The sequence below is a fragment of the Corvus brachyrhynchos genome, unplaced genomic scaffold, assembly GCF_000691975.1.
Source record: "Corvus brachyrhynchos isolate BGI_N302 unplaced genomic scaffold, ASM69197v1 scaffold802, whole genome shotgun sequence".
NCBI classification, from domain to species: domain Eukaryota; kingdom Metazoa; phylum Chordata; class Aves; order Passeriformes; family Corvidae; genus Corvus; species Corvus brachyrhynchos.
In genome coordinates this window covers 147,732-154,445 of record NW_008236648.1, presented here as the reverse complement: position 1 = coordinate 154,445, position 6,714 = coordinate 147,732, and the positions used below count along the sequence as shown (strand labels likewise).

The following is a 6,714-nucleotide window of genomic DNA, read 5'->3' as shown; positions in this document are numbered from 1 at the left end:
TTTCATCCTCCTCTTGGGTTCCTCCTAAGCCTGGCCATGGCTGAAGAAGAATCCAAGGGAGCTGACTTTGATCATACAGCCCCAAACAAGGCCAGATGTCAGATTTCATGGCCTTGTCCAGCTTCTAAATACAGAAAGGTCAATACATGTTTCACTAATGAGTGGATACATCTATCACAGCACTAATGACCATGCATATTTCGTTAATGAGCAGATACATAGATAACCTTTGGTTGCAAGGTTCATCCAGAGGTCACCTTTGGCTCAGGGCCTGTTATCCAGGCCTTGGTACTTTGGGGACATGGTTTAGTGCTGGGCTTGACAGTGCTGGGTGAACGGCTGGACTTGATGTGCTCAGAGGTCTTTTCCAACAGAAAGGATTCTATAATTTCATTATTCCATCTGCTGGATTCAGCTAGGTCCATGTTAGCAGCATTATTTTGCTCAAAAAGTTTCCTCTTGCTCAGCTCTTGTGAAGCCTGAGGCTTCAGCTCCTTCAGCTCCTGGTGCTGAGCTGCTCATGCTGAACGAGACGACTCGGAGAGAAGAATACAGTTCATCCAATTCCTTCTGGCACACAGAGAGGGGAGGCTGTGAAAACAGGAGCATTGTTTGCTGTGGCCTCCTCTGTGCCCTTCACGCCTTTCAGCGCTTTGAAACAGCCAAGAGCTTTCTCCAAGAGTGCAATGAAGCAGCTGTTCCTGCTCCCAGCTCTCACCCTTCCCAGCTCTGCACTTGACTGCTTTTGTCCCTCTTGCTATGCCCAAATTCTGCGGAGGAATAACAGAGTTGTTCTCGTGCACTGGTGTGTCAGCACTGCTCTGCCTGCAAACACATGGTTCTAGAACTGCAAAGGAATTCTGCCACTCTTGACTGGATTAGGATGTCACCAGTGCTAAACTCCAGTTTAGTCCAAAGCAACCAGTTTACACTTGTGCTGATGTCTGCAAGATTTTTTTCTTTAGGGTATCCCAACAAAAGTAAACAGATGAGGAGCCTATATTTCTGTTGTTTATCAGAAATATATCTCATTTTCCTGTACATTCCTTTTTTAGGATGTGTTATCTGTTTCAAAAAAAGAAAAAAGAAAAGAAACAAAACAAAACCCAAAAAACAACTGTGTAGTGAAAAATCTCCTGTAACTTTGGATCAAGAGGTAACCAATCTTTTTAAGAAGAGAACTTGGTTATTTATTCACTATGTGTGCTGATGGCATGGATCCATCTTACTGACCTCAGCAGCCGTTTTTAAAGATTTTGGGGTTTGTTTCCAATACTTTTAATTTAAATTGTGGTTGAAGCAATGGAAAATTGAAAGATGAATTGTGCATGACTGTGTCTTGAGTGTAAAAATATTGCAGTGTGAAACATGGACCTCAAGTATTGCAAACAGAAATTATAAATCCCAGTGGATTGTGTGACAGCAGCATTTCCTAGAGGATATGCAGCATCAGAAAGACTTCATCAGTGTGGCTGGGGATGCTTTTAGCTTTGTCCTGTGCCACTCTGGGATGTCATGAAACAGGACTTCACCTGCCACCAGCCCAGGCCAGGACACCCTCTGTCACCACAGCTCCTTGGACCTTGTGTGCGCACAAGCAGACACAAAGTGTTTCTGCTGCTCGCCCTTTTGCACAAATCCACAGAGAGCTGGGATTTTTCCAAGTCTTGTGTCTCCCTTGTGCCATATTCCTAAAGAACCAGCAGTCTCTCCCGCTGAACACGGTGAGTTTCACAGATGGCTGTCAGCTCCACTTCCTGCCTAGAAATCTTGAAACTGCTTCTAAATGCTGCTCCCTTCTGCCCTTGGACACCTATTCACACACAGCTGGGAGAAAAATCCCCTGGCAACTGGCTTACAAGGTGAGTTATGGCAAAGTTAGAGCTCTGTGGGAAATCTCTATCCATGCCTATCCTTTTAATCTATCTATCCATGGGGTGTGCATGGATGTGTGCTGTGCATAAAGGAAGGAGTGTGCAAGCACCATGACTGACACTTTCCCTCTCCGTGTGCGTTCCACAGCCACGGGTACACAGACATGATGGAAACCCTCGCACAGCCAGAGCCTTCTGTCCCTGTAGAATGGAGCGCAGTGGGTGGGGGCGGTTGGTGGGCAGCGAGTCCCGGACAGCAGGCGAGACCCCACTGCCCACCTGCCAGACCCTGCCAATGCCAGCTCCTCTGCAACAGGAAAGACCTTCAGCCTTGTCCCTGCCCAGAGGGGCGGCACTGGCCTGGCCACACAGCTCGTTTTCCCCAGGAGCTCCTTCTGTCCCTGTAGAATGGAGCGCAGTGGGTGGGGGCGGTTGGTGGGCAGCGAGTCCCGGACAGCAGGCGAGACCCCACTGCCCACCTGCCAGACCCTGCCAATGCCAGCTCCTCTGCAACAGGAAAGACCTTCAGCCTTGTCCCTGCCCAGAGGGGCGGCACTGGCCTGGCCACACAGCTCGTTTTCCCCAGGAGCTGCAGGAGATGAGATCACAATGCTTGCAAACACCGACTGTGAGCCACAGCTCTGGGTGCTCACCATGAACCTCAGCTCTGCGAGCGCTGTCTGCCCCAGGCTCCAGGGGATGCAGTGGGAGCCCGGCTGGGCTCTGTGCTCGTGGGCTGCCCCTCCCCGCAGAGGGGACTGCACTGGCGTGCCAGAGGAGACAAAGAAGCTTCAGCTTGAGCCCAACTGAGGTGGGTGGCTGGGCTGGGAAGAGTGGGGAGGGTCAAGGGGATTCACAGAGCTCATCCTGCTCTGTGAAGAACGAGGAAAAGGGAGTGGGAACCCAGCAGTGAGCAGAGCTGAGGCCTGGAGAGCAGCTCTGAATGACACCCAAATCTCACCAGACCTCTGAGACATTGCTGTTCTTCAGCCAGCAATGAACACAAAGAGTGAACCTGGGGCTCACTCTTCCTCGTGGCCAGGGGCATCAAGGAAGGCTACAGTGCAATGGGGACTGCAGTGAGCTGGGAACTCACTGGGGGAAAGAGGGAGCACTTGTCGAGCAAAAGGCAGGTGGGGGAGAGAACTGTTCAGGGAAGAGCTGAGCTACAGCTTGAGCAAGCTGAAAAATGTCATTGGGGGTCATCCCAGACTGATTTCATTTCAGAAGTTACTGAACAATTTTATTTTTTGGGGGTGTCATGTTTTCCCTTGGAGGTGTACACGCTGCAAACTTGAGCTGCACTGCTGAGCTGCTCAAGCACGTCTCTGCTGCAGGTCACACCATTTCTTCTTTGGCTTCTTCCAGCCCGGGGTTGAGCCCCAGCAGAGCCCTGGTGGAGCCCAGAGCAGCCTCAGCATCCACAGCGCCCGGCTGCAAGGAGACAAAGCAGAAAGCGCCCGTCGGCTGAAGGCTCCCATTCCCCTTGTCCCAGCTGCCCGCGGTGCCCAGGCCGTGCTGGCCGTGCTCAGAGCGCTGCCCAAAGCTGCCCAGCATTGCTGCCTTTGGGAGCACTGGCGGGGGAGCGGGAGGGCAGGACACGGCCCCAGCCTGCAGCCGGCCGTGGCACAGCCACCTCCTCAGCAGCTGCCCAGAGCGGGATGCTGCTGCGCTCGCTGCCGTCTCCCAAAAGCCCTTATCCCAGCCGTGCCAAGAGGACGGGCACCCACCTCACGCCTCCCGCTGCCAGAAGAAAAGCTGCTCCCAAACGCTGTCCTCAGCCTTCTCCAAGGGCACGTCCCACCAATGCTGCAGCTGCTCCCATCCAGCTACTTCCCCATCCAGACCGGACACCACCTAGAACGCTTCCTTTGGAAAAACAAACAACAAATTACTGAAAATAGTTTACAGACAAAAAGGGGAAACAAGAAAAAAGGTAAAAAATCTTATCTCTGTCGAGGGCTTGAGGAAGGCCCAAGCCCTACATTGTCCGTTTCCCGCGCTTCACGTGTCGGAGGAAAATAAGGGATGGGACTATGCAATTACGCGAATTTATTGTTTAAAATAACAAACTCATCAGTCAAGGCGTGAGATTTTACAACACCTCCGAGTAATGGCGACTAGTCACAAGATTTAGGGTTACATCGTAATTTATAACTGTCTAATCCAATAGATACTTAAAATGACACTTTGTTTTAGATTAATGACCTATCACCTGTGGCACTTCTCACTGCAATGCAGCTATGTCTTGACCAATAACTTCTCATGTCACGTACACACAGTTGTCTCTCTTATACCATCTACATTCTTAACTTAAACTATGTAAAACCACACTATTATATTTTAAAACCCTTCACCAAAACACCCAGTGTACAATTTTACTTATAATGATAGGAACACAAGTTTGTAATCCTTTTGCTTAAAGTCCACAAATCTCTGTCAATTAAGCCAGACCTAGTCTCTTCCAGGGTTGTAAATCAAAGCCCCCTTTAATTGCAGGAGTTTCTACTCCTCTGTCTTCCACACTACATGCCAGGAAAAACCCACCCACAGGCGAGGGAAGCCTGTTGGAGAATGGTTAGAGGATCAGGGACATGGATTATTGATAAAGGGTACAAATCAATAACAGAACTGTACAAGCAAAAGCCTGCAAGCAAAGGCCTGCATGAGAAAAAGCCTCCATGAGAAAATGCCTGCATGAGAAACAGGCCTGAGAACCGAAAGGGAGTTTTTAGGAGGTACAGTGCTGTTCTGATAAAGATGTGCTGACCATGAGAAGGGAGGAAGATCTTTGATCTCTCAAGTCAAAACATAAATAATAGAAGCTTGCCAAATGTAGTCTTTTATCTAACCCAATTATGTAGAAGTAAGAATGCGCTTTCGTAAGTTTAAACTAATTAAAGAACTGATAAGCTTGTACTTTCATACTATATAAGTGCCTCTGTATTGCTAATAAACGAAGCTTGCTTTATCAATCACATTGATTGTCTGCATGTCTTCCCCCGCCAAAAGTCAGCAGAAGCCCACGCTTTCTCCCTTCCCCCTGCACTGCCCTCCAAAAGTCACAGTGATCCCAAAGCAAACAAGGGCAGTGGAGCAGCCCAAGCCCTTCCTTGCCTGCAAAGCAAAGCAGACCGTGCACAGCTTCTGGAGTCCCACTTCTACTCCTGCCACGGGGGTTTGTTTGTGTCAGGCTGGCTGTCCCAGCCCCAGCCCAGGGCTCAGTGGGTGCTGGGGGCTGTTGGCAGGGCCAGGAGCAGACTCCCATTTTGAAACCAGCCCAGCCTATCCCCCTAGCCCTGCCAAAAAGCAGCTTGGCAACCACTGAAGAATTGGTTGCATCCGCCCCAGCAAAGGGGGAACCTTTGGTGCCCGGCCAGGCTGTGCAATGCCCAAATCTGGGAGCATCCCCCTGCGTGTGGACTCATCTGCAAATTCGCTGTGGAGCCTGGCTTTGAAGAAGGTGCCCAAATCAAAGCCCATCATCTTCAGCTTGCCAGTGGCCAGGGCGAGGAAGAGCTTGTCATCCTGAATGTCATCCTCCATGTCTCCAGCAGCAGCAGCCCCACCTGGCACAGCTTCTCCAGGGGCTCCTTCTCCTTCCCTGGGGCTGGGAGCAGGCTGTCAGTGTTCTGCCCAGGGCCCTAGCTGTCAGTGAAGCAGGACAAGCAAAGCCAGCTTGGATGGCAGCCACCAGCGCTGGGAAGAGCAGCTCAGCTCCAGCACAAGGGCTGCCTGTTCCCATCTGATGATCCCTGTTAAGGGCTACAGGCAGGACAAAAAAGTCTGGGTTTCTCTGCTTCCTATTGCCAAGGCACATGTGGAGCTGTAACTTAGCAGGTCCCTGGATCAAAGTGTGCCTGTGGCTCTCTCCTATGGCAGATGAATATCCTGCATCCAAGGATCACAGAACAGGTCTTCTAATGAGGGCCTGTCCAAGGAGTGCATGGATAAACACCACCTTATCAGATCCTGGCACTCTGGGCAGAGAAACCAGAAACCACCAGTCACTCAGAGAAGGCTCCTGTCCGCTTTGTCCCACTATTCCCATGCCCAGGCCATGCTGTGTATGCTCAGAGCTGGGCCTAAACTTTCCCACCAATTCTTTGTTTTGGAGGAGAGCAGGAGAGCAGGACATGTGCCACCTCCTCAGCAGCTGCCAGTGTGGGATGCTCCTGAGCCCGCTGCTGTCTCCCAGCACTGCTATTCCCCCCGTGCAGAGACGAGGATCCACCTGGAGAGAGCCGTCGTGGGAGCGAGAGCCGGCCCCAGGTGCTGTTCCAGCCCCTCCTGAAAGGGTGCTCCCCGCAGACCATCTGGTGCAGCACGATGCCCAGGGACCAGACGGTCGCTGCCTCGCCGTGGTACCAGCCGAGGTGCGTCCATTCCGGGGGGCTGTAGGACGGTGTTCCTAAGGAATACAGATGGAGTTCATCAGGGGATGCTGCTACTCCCAGAGCCTTGTCCCACATCCCTGGGCACGTGGGGCTGCACCAGTGGCACATGGTGTGACCTGCTGCCCTCTCGCCAGCACCTGGAACTTCTGTACAAACTTGGGTTTGGAAAAGAAGCCACTGGTGCAGGAAGAGAACAGCGGAAGCCCTGGCAAGGCCCGACTATGACATGCAAAGGAAAAACTCACTCCGTGCTGGGGGAAAACCATGCCTTCATCCTCCCTTCCTGCACTGCCCCAAAAAACATTCTTAAGCCAAGGCAAACAAGGCGAGCAGAGCAGTCCAAGCCCTTTCTCACCTGCACGCCAAACCGGCTGGTGCACAGGTTCTGGCCCCCCACCCTCTGCTACCCCCACCCAGGGGTGTTTTTGTCAGGCTGGCTGCCC

General features: G+C 51.7%; 2 long non-coding RNA genes across 2 annotated transcripts; both read right to left on the bottom strand.

Moving 5' to 3' along the window:
- Positions 1-2,841: 2,841 nt before the first annotated feature.
- Positions 2,842-3,869, bottom strand: LOC108444838. The gene is made up of 2 exons (XR_001859535.1): positions 3,605-3,869; positions 2,842-3,308 (listed from the first exon to the last, which is right to left on the bottom strand). It is a non-coding gene; the product is annotated as an uncharacterized LOC108444838 (long non-coding RNA).
- Positions 3,870-5,279: 1,410 nt separating this feature from the next.
- On the bottom strand, positions 5,280-6,318 carry LOC108444837. The gene is made up of 2 exons (XR_001859534.1): positions 6,109-6,318; positions 5,280-5,854 (listed from the first exon to the last, which is right to left on the bottom strand). It is a non-coding gene; the product is annotated as an uncharacterized LOC108444837 (long non-coding RNA).
- Between the last annotated feature and the right edge of the window lie 396 nt (positions 6,319-6,714).